Genomic DNA, 17,977 nt, shown 5'->3' on the forward strand with positions numbered 1-17,977 from the left:
TGTTTTCCTGAGCAGTGAATTTAACCTCTCTCTCTCTCTCTCTCTCTCTCTCTCTCTCTCTCTATATATATATATATATATATATATATATATATATATATATATATATATATATATATATATATATATATACGAACAAAGTGCATAGGAACGCGCACCTTCATAGAACATACAAACCACCAACAGCCAGGATCGAACCCTGGAACCCCTGTGCCACAGGCGGGAATGCTACCGCCATGTAAAAAAGTGTCCTGGCTTACCAAGGACGTCTTTCCAGTCTCCTCCGGCCTAAGGCTTCGTTGCTTCACGCAGCAGGGAAACGTGGACTCCTTTGCAATGAGAAGTCCTTTGAGGACACTGCACTCCCAGTGATACAGCCTCGCCTAAGGTGACTTTTCGCTGGCGGTGTAACCTCGTGCGGGCGAAGCCTAGTGATATTATCGCCTTCAGTCATACACAAAACAAATGGAAGATTGGCGACCCCGTAGAATTGGTCAGCTGGCTGTGGTGTGTGCTGGAATCAGCTGCCGCACCCCAGCTGGCTGTGGCGTGTGCCTGGCTCAGCTGCCGTCCTCGCGCAGCTAAATGCCACATCTGCTGGCATCTCCTCCCCGCCTGCACGTACGATTCACAGCGGGTAGGAAAACCCTGGCCTCGATGTGCGGCCGTGTATTGGCAAGATGAGTCCTAGCCTCCAGAGATTACCTCTGCGTCAGCAGCTCCCTGGGCGTGATGAAGCGGACCCAATGGGCACGACCTTTGACACAAGGTGGCCTGACCTGTAACCTGATCCTTACGGGTCAGGTCAAAGGCCATCCCATCATACCCAAGGGTCGTTCCGTCGTGTTCAAAAAGGGGGAGTTTTAAAAGTGCATCTCAAGGCATATGAGGGATTCACTTCCATTGTAATAGTTTTAAAACATCCTTAACTAATCTTGCTTTCATAATTAATTGATGCTTACTTGGGCGTGTCAGCCAACTTAGATCATGGGGAGAAAGAACTTTGGCATTTATGGGAAACGTTTAGGCCGGATGGCCACCCTCCTACCCTAACACCCCCCCCCCCCCCACCCCATGGGAAGCAACCAGTATTGCCAACATACATTACCAGTGACACGGCCAATGTTACCAGTACCTAAAGTCACCCTGCAAGCTACACTGTGACGCATTTGTTATCTGTGGTTCACACCTGCAACGCTGGCTATGGATAAATTGAACCTTTTACTCTTAATTACCTTAAATGAGAGGTTCTGTTACTGTAACGAGAGGAAGCGTTACAGTGACGAAGTACTGTCAATAAGGAGAGGTTCTCTTCGTAACGGTCATGGTAAAGAGGGGTTCTATTGCAGTAACGCGGTAATGTCTGAGCAAGGAGGGTTTCAGTTAGTAACGAGGGGGTTCTGTCAAAGTAAGAAGAGGTTCTGTCACAATAAGGAGGGCTTCTGTCACAGTAAGAAGAGTTTCTGTCACAGTAAGGGGAGGTTCTGTCACAGTAACGAGGGGTTCTGTCACAGTAACGAGAGGTTCGGTCTCTAACGAGAGGTTCAGTCTCAGTAACGAAAGGTTCTGTCTCAGTAACGAGAGGTTGTCACAGTAACGAGAGGTTCTGTCACAGTAACAAGGGATTCTGTCACAGTAACGAGAGGTTCTGTCTCAGTAACGAGAGGTTCTGTCTCAGTAACGAGAGGTTGTCACAGTAACGAGAGTTCTGTCAGTAACGAGAGGTTCTGGCACAATAACGAGGTTCTGTTTCAGTAACGATAGGTTCTGTTTCAGTAACGATAGGTTCTGTTTCAGTAACGATAGGTTCTGTCTCAGTAACGAGAGGTTCTATCTCAGTAACGAGAGGTTCTGTCACAGTAACGAGAGGTTCTGTCTCAGTAACGAGAGGTTGTCACAGTAACGAGAGGTTCTCTCACAGTAACGAGAGGTTCTCTCACAGTAACGAGAGGTTCTCTCACAGTAACGAGAGGTTCTCTCACTAACGAGAGGTTCTCTCACTAACGAGAGGTTGTCACAGTAACGAGAGGTTCTCTCACAGTAACGAGAGGTTCTCTCAGTAACGAGGGGTTCTCAGTAACGAGAGGTACTGTCACAGTAACGAGAGGTTCTGTCACAGTTATCCTTGCTGTAGGAAGTGTGTCCAGGGAGAGAGGGACGGAAGTGTTATGACCTCAGTGTTGGGGTCAAGTCCCACTAACTGACCTTCAAGCAGATAGAAAAGGTCATCCTTGACTCAGCACCTCCTCCTCCGTCCTCTGTTATTTCCTTCCCTCCAGCAGTCAACACCCTCTCCCTCTGTTATCACCCCCCCCCCCCTTTCCGTTAGTTAACACCCCACTTGATTCATAATCTCCCCTGAATTCTAGAACACCTTCCATGCCTTTGTGTTTACGTTGAAGGCTCCAGTCACGTACAGAAGACTACTTCATGGCCGAACATGACCTGAAATATAGAGGTTTATTATGAAAGAGAGAGAGAGAGAGAGAGAGAGAGAGAGAGAGAGAGAGAGAGAGAGAGAGAGAGAGAGAGAGAGAGAGAGAGAGAGGTATTTATGAATTCTGGAGGAAGTGAAAAACGTCTCTAACACCCCCCCCCCCCCTAAAATACCACTACCCCTCCTGGAGTTAACACCTTCCCTTTAGTTATCATCCTGTAGGATTTAACACCCCCCCCCCCATGAATTATCCATTTCCTCGGATAATTAACACCTCCCCTTTAGTTATCATCCCCTGTGGGATTAAACACCCCCCCCCCTTGAATTATCCCCTTTCTTCGGTGAGTTAACACCCTTCCCTGAGTTATCACCTCCCTCGAGCGGAACATTCACCCTGTGTTAACACCTCCGTGATTTAACACTTCCTCTCCCATTAGATAACACCTCTCCTGCGTGAGTTAACATCATCCTCAGTAAGTCAACACCTTCCCCTAAGTTATCACCCCTCCAGAAGTTAATACCATCTAATGTGTTATCACCTTCCCTTTGAGAGTTAGCCCTTCCCTGAGTTATCACCCCCATATGGTAGTGTACACTTCGTTCGAGTTATCACCCCCCCCCCCTCCCTCTCTCTCTGAGTTAACTCCTACTACGAGTCATCACCTCCCGTCCTTGAATTAACCTCCACAGTGTTATCACTTCCCCACCAGGAGTTATCATCCCCTCCGTGAGTTAACGCCTCCTCTAAGCTAACACCTCCCACTTAAAATATCACTTCTCCGAATATTATTAACTCTTGTTATCAAATCCCCTCCAGGATTTAACATCTTCCCAGACCTGTCACCTCCCCTTTGGCAGTTAACGCCTCTTCGTGAGTTAACTCTTCCATTGTAGTTGGTAACACTTCCGTTTCATGCGTTAACACTTGAGTTATCTACATTGAGTTATCACCCCCCCCCCCCCCTAGGATATAAAACCTCATCGCAAAGTTATCATTTTCTCTCCGGAGGTTAATACCTCCTTTGTGAGTTAACATTCCCCTCCGTGTTAACACCTACCATGAGTCTACAATTTCCTTCCATAGTTAACACCTGCCCCTGAGTCTACACCTTCCCTCCATATTTAACGCATCCTCTCTATGAATTCAATAAAACCCCTGAGACTGTTGACAACATCTGAGAGACTGTTGACAATATCTGAGAGACTGTTGACAATATTTGAGAGATTGTTGACAGTATCTGAGAGACTGTTGACAATATTTGAGAGACTGTTGACAATATTTGAGAGACTGTTGACAATATTTGAGAGACTGTTGACAATATTTGAGAGACTGTTGACAATATTTGAGAGACTGTTGACAATATATGAGAGACTGTTGACAATATTTGAGAGACTGTTGACAATATTTGAGAGACTGTTGACAGTATCTGAGAGACTGTTGACAATATTTGAGAGACTGTTGACAGTATCTGAGAGACTGTTGACAATATTTGAGAGACTGTTGACAATATATGAGAGACTGTTGACAATATCTGAGAGACTGTTGACAATATCTGGGGGATTGTGACCCCTTGAGCCCAATACCTGGGATGCATGAACAGAGGCAACACACGGTGTGTGGCTCTGACTACTGATAATCCTCATGGCTCAGTAATCATGTCCTGTGGTGCGCCCCAACATTTCACTTTAATCGTGAAAATTAAGACTACCGTCTCTACAGCCTTGAGATCTGATTATGTTAATTAAAGAAGAACCACAGCAATCTTGGCTCGTCATGTGTTATTCAACAGAGTTAAATTTTACACCATTATGATATTCAGCGTAGAACTTTAGTTTCTTTACGTTATATATTCTACTAGTTATCAGATAATTACAGATTATATCCTCAGGAGATTCAGTACGTGGTAACAGTACGTCATCCGTCAGTGACACAGAGCACATGTCATCCATCATTGACGATCACAACACCATGGCACCTTGAGTTAGCTACCAAGGCTTTGAGACGCTCCCACTTTTCCCGTCGTCTCCAAAACCTTACCTCGATCACCGCCCTTCCGAGAACGCTCCATTAAAACCCTCGCCAAAGTCTTCTGAAACCCGTCTTTCCAGTTAACACTGAAGAAAGCTAATAATAATGTCTTAATTTCCATTCAGTCAGCCACTCCCCGTGTGGGTACACGTTACAATATTCTTTATGACATCACGAGAGTTTCGTCCGTTTTCAGAAGACTAAGTTTAGCTGATTACGCCGGCCTATATTCGTCAGGTCTTCGTCAGCGAATAGCATTTTTTTTTTTTTACAGTGTATGGCGCACGAATGAATAATTTCTTGTACTCACTGAAGGAATTTGGGCATTGTAAGATCATATTTTCATTTATATATGATGATGAAAATTAAAGAGGCGAACTGCTGGATTAAGGGAGCAATATACGAAAGATTGAAGAGAAGGTGTGAGTAAACTTTGTCACATGACTGATAGAAAGTATAGTCTGTCAGTTGGTCATACAGACAGAACGCACAGACATGAGGGACAGAAATAAAACAGGTTGAAGTCACAGACACAGTGACAGGCATAGTGATATTGGACACACGAGCTTTCTGACCGACGGAAATGGTAGGGGGAGCTTTACTTGCTTCTCATATAAATACCCCAAACTGTAACTTTTGAAATTTCACAAATGCTAAAGGAATAAGAGGTATAGATAGGGTTTCATGCAAAACAGTCAATACTTAGGAACATACCTGATTATAATTTTACACCCATGATCATTCACATAGAATTAACAAAATAAACCATGCGTATTCACCTGTTCCAGCAGTAGACGTAGAAACTTGTTAAGAGAGTTAAACGTGTTCAGGAAATACCGTTAAGCTTCACGCCAAATGGATCTTTAGTAAGGTAATGTCCGTGGAGGCGGAGCAGCGTACCACACCCAACACGTTTCACACACACACTGAGCCCCCGACGTCGTCGCCGCACCTCAGAAAACGGGAATTTCTCCTCTGCTATGGTAATTCCCACTGGGTTTCGTACTGTTACTCAAATTGTCCCAAGTTATATAAAAACATTGGTATAATTTGTTTCAAAGACTCGTTATTGTATTTCTCTCTCCCACAACTGGGTTAGAGTAAGTTTGTTTTTCATGGAGGATGAAACGAGGTGTTACCGTGTGACGTTTTATGTTGTTCATTGGGATGAGCGGGCGTGGGATCAGCATTCTGGCTGTGATGCAATACGAGCGGTCAAGTGAGTCCCGTGAGGCACACAGCTGGGTATTGAGTGACGTTCCTCACCTGATAACTCACCCCGGCACCTACTGATACCTGACTGGTGTCTGGAGACCTCCTAATACCTGACTTTTATGCATGAGGACCTCCTAATACCTGACATATATCTGGTGACCTGATGCACGAGTTAGGCCTAAGGAACCTCCTGATACCTGACATAATTGAAGGCTTCCTAATACCTTGCTTATGCTTCGGGACATCCTGATACCTAGAATGGCTGGTGTACTCCTAATACCTGGGTTATGCTTGGGGACCTCCTGATACCTGTCATGTCTGGTGACCTCCTAATACCTGACATGACTGAAGACCTCCTGATACCTAACATGTATGGAGGCTTCCTAATACCTGAATTATGCCTGTGACCTATTGATACATAACTCATGTCTGGGGACTTCCTGATACCAGACATAGGGCTGGGGGCCTCCTGATACTTGACCTGTGTCTGCGGAATTCCTGATACCTGGGGATTCCTGTTACCTTATTTATCCCTGGGGTATTCATCCATGGGGTATTCCTCTGCTACCTTACTGACCACTGGGGTAGCCTGTGTTATCTTACTGACCACTGGGGTAGCCTGTGTTATCTTACTGACCACTGGGGTAGCCTGTGCTATCTTACTGGCCCCTGTGGTCGCCTCTGCTACCTTACTGACCCCTGGGATAGCCTCTGCTACCCTTAAGACCCCTGGGGTTAACTCTCTGCTACCTTACTGACTCTTGGTGTAGTCTCTGCTACCTTGCAGACCCCTGGGGTAACCCTCTGCTACCTTATAGACCCCCTAGGGTAACCCTCTGCTACCTTATACACCCACTGGGGTAACCCTCTGCTACCTTACTGACCCCTGGGGTAGATTTAGCTACCTTACTGACGTCCCTGGGGACTTCTACTGCTGCTTCTTCAATTATCTCAGGGGTAGCTCATGATATCTGAGTCATGTCTAATAGTTTTTTTACCTGACTCCCACTCACCTCCCGGGGCTCCAGCTACCTGATATCCCCTGGGGGGACGTTCCACTCACCTCTGGAAGCTCCAGCTACCTGACGCATCCCCTGGGGAGACCCTCCACTCACCTCCGGGGGCTCCAGCTTCCTGACGCATCCCCTGGGGGAGCTCCCACTCACCTCCGGGGGCTCCAGCTTCCTGACGCATCCCCTGGGGGAGCTCCCACTCCCCTTCGGGGGCTCCAGCTACCTGACGCATCCCCTGGGGGAGCTCCCACTCACCTCCGGGGACTCCAGCTTCCTGACGCATCCCCTGGGGAGACCCTCCACTCACCTCCGGGGGCTCCAGCTTCCTGACGCATCCCCTGGGGGAGCTCCCACTCACCTCCGGGGACTCCAGCTACCTGACGTATTCCCTCGACTGCTGGTGGTCTCACCAGGAGTGGACTTCACGGAAGGCTTGATGATAATCAGTGGACGGAGAAGAGTACAGTCTCGTCAAGGATCATCTCTGAGCAGAGGGGTCCATCATTACCCTACTCCTGCGTGGAGTGCATTCCCAAACCTGCAGGAACCCCGTCAAAGGAATCCTAGAGTTATATGTTATAATTATGTTAATGGTAATGATGATAATTGTAATAATGATAATAACAATAATAATGATAATAATAATGATAATAACAATAATAATGATAATAATAATCATAATGATAATAATTGTAATAATGATAATAACAATAATAATGATAATGATAATCATAATGATAATAATTGTAATAATGATAATAACAATAATAATGATAATAATAATCATAATGATAATAATTGTAATAATGATAATAACAATAATAATGATAATAATAATCATAATGATAATAATTGTAATAATGATAATAACAATAATAATGATAATAATAATCATAATGATAATAATTGTAATAATGATAATAACAATAATAATGATAATAATAATCATAATGATAATAATTGTAATAATGATAATAACAATAATAATGATAATAATAATCATAATGATAATAATTGTAATAATGATAATAACAATAATAATGATAATAATAATCATAATGATAATAATTGTAATAATGATAATAACAATAATAATGATAATAATAATCATAATGATAATAATTGTAATAATGATAATAACAATAATAATGATAATAATAATCATAATGATAATAATTGTAATAATGATAATAACAATAATAATGATAATAACAATAATAATGATAATAATAATCATAATGATAATAATTGTAATAATGATAATAACAATAATAATGATAATAATAATCATAATGATAATAATTGTAATAATGATAATAACAATAATAATGATAATAATAATCATAATGATAATAATTGTAATAATGATAATAACAATAATAATGATAATAATAATCATAATGATAATAATTGTAATAATGATAATAACAATAATAATGATAATAATAATCATAATGATAATAATTGTAATAATGATAATAACAATAATAATGATAATAATAATCATAATGATAATAATTGTAATAATGATAATAACAATAATAATGATAATAATAATCATAATGATAATAATTGTAATAATGATAATAACAATAATAATGATAATAATAATCATAATGATAATAATTGTAATAATGATAATAACAATAATAATGATAATAATAATCATAATGATAATAATTGTAATAATGATAATAACAATAATAATGATAATAATAATCATAATGATAATAATTGTAATAATGATAATAACAATAATAATGATAATAATAATCATAATGATAATAATTGTAATAATGATAATAACAATAATAATGATAATAATAATGATAATAACAATAATAATGATAATAATAATCATAATGATAATCATTTTTGTATTATTATTATTATTATTATTATTATTATTATTATTATTATTATTAAAATTACTATTAATATTATCATTATTATTATTATTATTATTATTATTTATTATTTTTTTTTTTTTTTTGCTTTGTCGCTGTCTCCCGCGTTTGCGAGGTAGCGCAAGGAAACAGACGAAAGAAATGGCCCAACCCACCCCCATACACATGTATATACATACGAACACACACGCAAATATACATACCTACACAGCTTTCCATGGTTTACCCCAGACGCTTCACATGCCTTGATTCAATCCACTGACAGCACGTCAACCCCGGTATACCACATCGCTCCAATTCACTCTGTTCCTTGCCCTCCTTTCACCCTCCTGCATGTTCAGGCCCCGATCACACAAAATCTTTTTCACTCCATCTTTCCACCTAGTATTATTATTATTATTATTATTATTATTATTATTATTATTATTATTATGCCTTCATCCATTCCCGCCACACATGAAATGACACCCCCTTCCCCTCGCATGTGGGCGAGGTAGCGCTAGGAAAAGACAACAAAGGCCACATTCGTCCACACTCAGACTCTAGTTCTCATGTATAATGCACCGAAACCACAGTTCCCTTTCCACATCCAGGCCCCACAAAACTCCATGGTTTACCCCAGACGCTTCACATGACCTGATTCAATCCGTTGACAGCACGTCGACCCCGGTATACCACATCGTTCCAACTCACTCTATTCCTTGCACGCCTTTCACCCTCCTGCATGTTCAGGCTCCGCTCGCTCAAAATCTTTTCCACTCCATCCTTCCACCTCCAATTTGGTCTCCCGCTTCTCGTTCCCTCCACCTCTGACACACATATCCTCTTTGTCAATCTTTCCTCACTTATATATATATATATATATATATATATATATATATATATATATATATATATATATATATATATATATATATATATACCTGGGGATAGGGGATTAAGAATACTTCCCACGTATTCCCTGCGTGTCATAGAAGGCGACTAAAAGGGGAGGGAGCGGGGGGCTGGAAATCCTCCCCCCTTGTTTTTTTTTTTTTAATTTTCCAAAAGAAGGAGCAGAGAATTGGGCCAGGTGAGGGTATTCCCTCAAGGGCCCAGTCCTCTGTTCTTAACGCTACCTCGCTAATGCGGGAAATGGCGAATAGTTTGAAAGAAAAAGATATGTATATATATATATATATATATATATATATATATATATATATATATATATATATATATATATATATATATATATTTGGTCGTGACTGACAGAGCCAAGGAAGGATTTGAGGGACGAGCTGGTGGGGTTGGAGAGAGAGAGAGAGAGAGAGAGAGAGAGAGAGAGAGAGAGAGAGAGAGAGAGAGAGAGAGAGAGAGAGAATGTGATTATCATGAGTGACTGGGGGAGATGTGTATCACGAGTGATTGATTGGAGTAGAGGTGTATCATGAGTGACTCGCTGGGGATATGTGTATCATGAGTGACTGACTTGGAGAGAGGTGTATCATAAGTGACTCACTGTGGGACAGGTGTATCACGAGTGACTTACTGGGGAAGAGGTATATCATGAGGTATATCATTGGGGAAGAGGTGTGCGTATCATGAGTGACTCATTAAGGAAGAGGTGTGAGTATCGTGAGTGACTCATCAGGGAAGAGCTATGAGTATCATGAGGGGCTCATTGGAGAAGAAATGTATCATTAGTGACTCATTGGGGAAAAGGTGTATCATGAGTGACTCATTGGAGAAGAGGTGTAAGTATCATGAGTGACTCATTAGAGAAGAGGTGTAAGTATCATGAGTGACTCATTAGAGAAGAGGTGTAAGTATCATGAGTGACTCATTAGAGAAGAGGTGTAAGTATCATGAGTGACTCATTAGAGAAGAGGTGTAAGTATCATGAGGGACTCATTAGAGAAGAGGTGTAAGTATCATGAGTGACTCATTAGAGAAGAGGTGTAAGTATCATGAGTGACTCATTAGAGAAGAGGTGTAAGTATCATGAGTGACTCATTAGAGAAGAGGTGTAAGTATCATGAGTGACTCATTAGAGAAGAGGTGTAAGTATCATGAGTGACTCATTACAGAAGAGGTGTAAGTATCATGAGGGACTCATTAGAGAAGAGGTGTAAGTATCATGAGTGACTCATTAGAGAAGAGGTGTAAGTATCATGAGGGACTCATTGGGGAAGAGATGTATCATGGGTGACTCATTAGGGAGAGATGTATCATGAGTGATTCATTGGGAAGAGTGTATCATTAATGACTCACTGGGGGAGGTGTGAGTATCATGAGTGACTCATTGTGGAGAGGTGTATCATGAATGACTCACTGGGAGAGGTGTATCATGAGTGACTCATTGAAGATAGGTGTGAGTATCATGAGTGGCTCACTGGGTGAAGTGTATCATTAGTGACTCATTGGGGAGAGGTGTTAGTATCATGAGTGACTCATTGGGGAGGTGTGAGTATCATGAGTGACTCACTGGAGAGGTGTATCATGAGTTACTCATGGGGAGAGGTGTGAGTATCATGAGTGACTCACTGGAGAGAGGTGTATCATGAGTGACTCATTGGATAGGTGTGAGTATCATGAGTGACTCACTGGAGAGAGGTGTATCAAGAGTGACTCATTGGATAGGTGTGAGTATCATGAGTGGCTCACTGGGGAGAGGTGTATCAAGAGTGACTCATTGGATAGGTGTGAGTATCATGAGTGACTCACTGGAGAGAGGTGTATCATGAGTGACTCATTGAAGATAGGTGTGAGTATCATGAGTGGCTCACTGGGTGAAGTGTATCATTAGTGACTCATTGGGGAGAGGTGTTAGTATCATGAGTGACTCATTGGGGAGGTGTGAGTATCATGAGTGACTCACTGGAGAGGTGTATCATGAGTTACTCATGGGGAGAGGTGTGAGTATCATGAGTGACTCACTGGAGAGAGGTGTATCATGAGTGACTCATTGGATAGGTGTGAGTATCATGAGTGACTCACTGGAGAGAGGTGTATCAAGAGTGACTCATTGGATAGGTGTGAGTATCATGAGTGGCTCACTGGGGAGAGGTGTATCATGAGTGACTCACTGGGGAGAGGTGTATCATGAGTTACTCACTGGGGAGAGGTGTGAGTATCATGAGTTACTCATTAGGGGTGAGGTGTGAGTATCATGAGTGACTCATTAGAGGAGAGGTGTGAGTATGTTGAGTGACTCACTGGGGAGAAGTGTATCATGAGTGACTCACTGGGGAGAGGTGTGAGTGCCATAAGTGAAAGAAGGAGAGAAGTATTGTGAGAGAGGTGGAGGTTTGAGTATCATGAGTAAGTGGGTGAGGATTGAGTATTATGAGTGAGTAGGAGAGTGATGTGAGTATCATGAGTAAGTGGGTGAGGATTGAGTATTATGAGTGAGTAGGAGAGATGTGAGTATCATGAGTAAGTGGGTGAGGATTGAGTATTATGAGTGAGTAGGAGAGAGATGTGAGTATCATGAGTAAGTGGGTGAGGATTGAGTATTATGAGTGAGTAGGAGAGAGATGTGAGTATCATGAGTAAGTGGGTGAAGATTGAGTATTATGAGTGAGTAGGAGAGAGATGTGAGTATCATGAGTAAGTGGGTGAGGATTGAGTATTATGAGTGAGTAGGAGAGAGATGTGAGTATCATGAGTAAGTGGGTGAGGATTGAGTATTATGAGTGAGTAGGAGAGAGATGTGAGTATCATGAGTGAGTGGGTGAGGATTGAGTATTATGAGTGAGTAGGAGAGAGATGTGAGTATCATGAGTAAGTGGGTGAGGATTGAGTATTATGAGTGAGTAGGAGAGAGATGTGAGTATCATGAGTAAGTGGGTGAGGATTGAGTATTATGAGTGAGTAGGAGAGAGATGTGAGTATCATGAGTAAGTGGGTAAGGATTGAGTATTATGAGTGATTAGGAGAGAGATGTGAGTATCATGAGTAAGTGGGTGAGGATTGAGTATTATGAGTGAGTAGGAGAGAGATGTGAGTATCATGAGTAAGTGGGTGAGGATTGAGTATTATGAGTGAGTAGGAGAGAGATGTGAGTATCATGAGTAAGTGGGTGAGGATTGAGTATTATGAGTGAGTAGGAGAGAGATGTGAGTATCATGAGTGAGTGAGAGAAGCTCTTTATTCTTCTGTAGATGTGACCAAACTTGAGAAGGACATTCTAGCTTTGGTCTTACGTAGGACATGATCAGTTTGCTGAGCATATATATATATATATATAACCTTGAAATTTTTTAGATTTGCCAGCAGGCAGTTTGTTGTCTGGGCTATATCAATACGTGGGACTCTTGTAACAGGGTCGGGACGATGTCATATTCCAAGTCCCTCTCACACACAGTCCCGAAGTTCATTACCTGTTAGATAATTACCATGATTAGTCTTTATGCCCCGGCCTCATTACAATTGTTTGGGTTGAATTTCATCTACCATGTATCAGGCCAACTTTGGAGTCTAAGTTTCCTTGTAGGTTGATGCAGTCCTCCTCGTTTTCCACTTCCTCCATGACCTTTGCATGATCTTGAAACATATTGAAGTAGGAATCCGTATTTTCTAGCGAGGTGTTCACATAGACCACGAAAAGTAACGGTTCCAGAGCCAAACATTAAGGCACTCTTGGTAGCGAGCACCCAACCATTTACCTGACGAAGGATGCTCTGACGTGCGTCCTTAGTTAGCTGCCAGGAAGATAATCTCTCCATCGGCCTCTCGTGTGGTCTAGTGTCAAATGCTTTCTGGCAAGCCAGATATAAACAGTCCGCCCAGTCTTCTGTTTTGTCTACGACAAAGCTTATTGTGTTTGTGTGTGTGTGTGTGTGTGTGTGCTTCAGCAAACGCCAGAAATTACTGGTTAGACAGCGATAGTTCTTAAACTTTACATAACTTGAAAATTTTTCAGAAACACTCCATATGATATCAACACAGAGGAAACTTTTTAATGCTTTTAATGACCAAAAACATGTCAGTGGAATCCGGCAACCCTGCACGACAATGAGGGACGCAAAACATAAATATGGTTCACATATGGCGGGTGGTGGCGGCTAGGGTGAGGGGCGGCGGCGGCGGTGGGGATGAGCACGGTGGTGGTCTTGGCTGTGTGTGGTGTGGTGGTGGTTATGGCTGTGGTGAGCAGGATCGCTCGTGGCTCAGTTGAACGGTAGTTCTCACCTGCTTCTTAAGTAACTGTAATGGCATCATCTACCCTGTGGCTAGTTGGTAATAATTAACGGCTAAGCTTATGTATATATATATATATATATATATATATATATATATATATATATATATATATATATATATATATATATATTATCCCTGGGGATAGGGGAGAAAGAATACTTCCCACGTATTCCCTGCGTGTCGTAGAAGGCGACTAAAAGGGAAGGGAGCGGGGGGCTGGAAATCCTCCCCTCTCGTTTTTTTTAATTTTCCAAAAGAAGGAACAGAGAAGGGGGCCAGGTGAGGATATTCCCTCAAAGGCCCAGTCCTCTGTTCTTAACGCTACCTCGCTATCGCGGGAAATGGCGAATAGTATGAAAAAAAAAAAAAAAAAATATATATATATATATATATATATATATATATATATATATATATATATATATATATATATATAATCACTAAAGCACATCTATTGCAAATATACATACATGCCAACAATATATACATAAAGACACCACGCCACTAGTCCCGCAACACAGTACGTAAGCAAAGAAATAAACACAGTAATGCCTGAACTCCTTGACTGAAAGGTACCTAAAAAAGAAGACAAAGGAACAAAGCAGTATCTCTAGCAAGCATCAGGACATGACTGGTAAACGAGACAAAGCAGAGCGGAAAGAAATGAAGTTTAGTTGGAGATTCAAACTAGAGGTCGAGATTCGAGCCTGCAATATGTCTTACTCAGTCTGGAGTTGTAGACCAAACTATTACTTATGAGGATGATTAGCTTCATTTGTCACCCACAATGAGTTGTGCATTTTTGTTGCAGAGATTGTTTTCGAGAGAGTTGGTCTGCTGTTTGTTATACCATAAGATCAAATTGATAGTATAACATTCGGGTCTGCGTTTGGAAACCAGTGATATGAATATACAGACTGAGTGTCATTATTAATATAGTAATATACAATTTCTAGTTCTGTTTATGCAGTGGTTGATTTGCTGACTTGTCAGTGGAACAAATAGTATTGTGCCGTCGTATATTTTCCGCATGGAAGAAGTGCTTCAGCAAATATCGTTATTCATACAAATATCTATTCTAATGAGCAAAGAGATCAATTTCCATTGCACTGTGGTCCTATTGGGAGGACTGATGCCTGCTGCTAATTGGAAGGCCAAGCAAAATACCTCCGCCTCCCGATGTTAGAGTGATGCAGTATTGGCTAGTGGTGGCGCTCGGGAAAAATATGTTATCGAAAAATATATTCCTTGGAAAAGTGACGGATGTCCTTCAATAAACATTACGGTTTGTAAATGATTACCATAAAGCCACACTCATAGACTGTTTAGGTATAATGGTTCTTTAACGAAGAGTAAACATAAAGAGCTTCTTATAACCCAAATAAAAAGAAATAATACTCTTTGCTGGTCATCCATCCATTGTAGCTCAGCAGTAGCCTATCTGTCATATATCTACCACACCCGTATCGTTTTCCGTGGCAGGAAATGCGAGATCGAAAAATACCGTAAACAGTCTTTGTGTAGTTGGCACATTATATTTTAAAGACAGACTGGTAGGGGAAAATGAAAATGTCCGGTACAGGGACAGAAATATCATTCCTGATAAACCCTGGATTTGGGTTACGGTCCCAACCCCTCAGTAATCCTTCAAGTGGACATTCCCAGCCGTTGTTTCCTGGCGAGGTGCACCATGTCGAGATCCAGCTACGCCCTCGACATGCCAGAGAAAGTCTAAAGAAGTGCTTGTGGCGTCTTACATTACCTCCGCCCCCGAGGCCGTGCGCGCCAGATGTTTCTCATCCTTCGACCGTAACACACAGCCAGTGACTTCTTGGCAAGCTAGGCCTTCTGTGCCACCATAACGCCTGCGACGGTAACTTAGCTCGCTTCGCTCTTACATATGAAGGAAACTGACAGGAAATGTTCGATATGTAACAATGAAATGCAAGAACTCTTAATATCCCAGTTTACTCTGTAACGACTTTGCTAAGTGCCTCACTTGTTACTTAAACATAAAGAGATAAAAAAAAAAAATCAGTCCTACATAAACACAGTATATCTTAGCGTTTCAAGAATTTCGAAACAGATTTTCCACAGAACAATTAACTGATGTAATGTAGAAATTTGACTTTTGTTCCACACAACGCCACAGATTAACGTCTATAAACGAAAGTACTCAATTTCTTATTTTCCATTTCCGGTGGTGATCGTACATATATCTCTTCACTGTGAAGTGAAGGTTCTGTATATATGTATATATATATATATATATATATATATATATATATATATATATATATATATATATATATATATATATATAATCTTTTATTTTACGCTGGAGGCTTCAGTCACAGACAAAAGTCCACACCAAGGCCGGGCCTTAATTGAAATATAAAGGAGTTGATAAAAGGGAAAGAGATAAGGAAAAGTATTTCATTTTGGAGGAAGTGAAAAAACTTGTCTTTTAAGAAGTGTCAGGTCGAAGTCAATGGGAAAGACATGCGAGGATAGAGATCCAAAGCATTGAGGTGTAGGGAAGAAACAGTCATCAAAACGGCCTACCCTCAAGTTGCCAACAGCCACACACTAATCATGTGGCGCAGCATTTTGCCGAGTATTGCGTGGTGTAGCTAGTGGTGGGGGCACACAAGCAGCCAGCTGTCGTGAGCATCAACCAAAGTGATACCTATAGAAGAGGGGAAAGTGAATGAACTTTATGGCGTAGGGCAAATAAGTTACGTTTTGAAGTTAGCTTGGGAGAGATGATAAGTCGGACCACTTTCGAGTTAACTTATGTTAGGATGCAGAGCTAGAGCTACCTTAGATGTGATAGCAGTACTCCATACAAGGACGGATCTGTCCTTTGCATAAACGGAGCAAGTGTTCCGAAGACAAGAAATTCCGACAAATAAACGGGACACCCAATGTGTTCCGTAGTGTGGGGTTTCCAAGAAATAATGGATGTTAGACTAGTAATACCAAGTATGTTCACCGAGTCAAGATGTGGTTACATAACCATCGAACGAGAGAGGAAAGTTTTTGAGAAGTTTTCGATAGAGATGGGTAGAAACTGGGTCTTGGAGGCAATAACAAGATTTGGTCTACCCCGCGGAGGTATCCTGTCCAATCCTGAATTTATTGAGGAAGTTGTCTTGAGACGAAAAACATCGAGTGAGAGAAGGAGCAGAATTAAAGGACGTGGAGAAATGCAGCGTTGAGTCGTCAGTGTGAGTGTATTTGGTTATTTGCAGAAGTGGTTGAAAAAGAGGAGAAAAAGTGTAATATATATATATATATATATATATATATATATATATATATATATATATATATATATACACACGCACTGAGTGTACTGACCAGTTTGATAGTAGAATAATCTGCAAATTTGAATGTTTTCTTCCAAAAAAACTGAAAATAAATATTTTTCCATACCGTTATTTTACACGGAAACACCATCACTCTTCTTGGAATTTGACACCTGTTATGGGCGTAGTTAAGGGAGGTAGAGTTGTCCCAGTCGGGGCAAGGATCACAATTGGAAAGGATCACAATTTTGCGCGTGATCAAGATATTCCTGTGAGTCCACGGGGAAAATGAAACACGATAAGTTCCCATCGTATTTCATTTTCCCCGTGGACTCATTGGAATATATATATATATTATATATATATATATATATATATATATATATATATATATATATATATATATATATATATATATATATATATACAATGAACATATTGCGCTTTATATGCAACTGTTTGCTTATCATTGGTCTTGAATTTGCATGTTGAAAACTGAGGAGAGCAGTTGTCAGTATATCCCACACAGACAGAAAAATGGCGTTCCATTACTGTTAACGAACATTCTCGGGATAACTCTTTAAATAACCCACTGGGATTCCAACCCTCGTCCTTCTTTTAACTTTCTTTTTCCCCTAACCCTTTAAAGGTGCTTCCACGTTCCCCAGGCATTCCTTCCCCACCCCGCGCCGGCTGGTCGTATATAATAGCCGGTCCGGTGAGAACATAAACTTGTTTTGTATTTCTTTAAAAAGAGAAGGAGACGCTTCATCAGAGGCGAATGAGAAGAGGAGATCAATAGGTATTGAGTCAATAGCTTATAAGAAGGCTCTGTACTGACACGATATATTTACAGCCAAAATATTCAGGCTTTGCTG

The 17,977-nt window shown here is 41.0% G+C and overlaps 1 protein-coding gene across 1 annotated transcript in view; it reads right to left on the reverse strand.

The window, feature by feature from the left end:
* The window catches only part of LOC139754636 (uncharacterized), a 97,729-nt gene extending 92,335 nt beyond the window's left edge, over nt 1–5,394 (reverse strand). Inside the window, exon 1 of the mRNA XM_071672142.1 lies at nt 5,246–5,394. The gene's annotated coding sequence lies outside the window, so the exon portion shown is untranslated. The remainder of the gene's footprint in view (nt 1–5,245) is intronic.
* Nucleotides 5,395–17,977: the final 12,583 nt, after the last annotated feature.

The sequence above is a fragment of the Panulirus ornatus genome, chromosome 17 (genome assembly GCF_036320965.1).
Source record: "Panulirus ornatus isolate Po-2019 chromosome 17, ASM3632096v1, whole genome shotgun sequence".
NCBI lineage: Eukaryota > Metazoa > Arthropoda > Malacostraca > Decapoda > Palinuridae > Panulirus > Panulirus ornatus.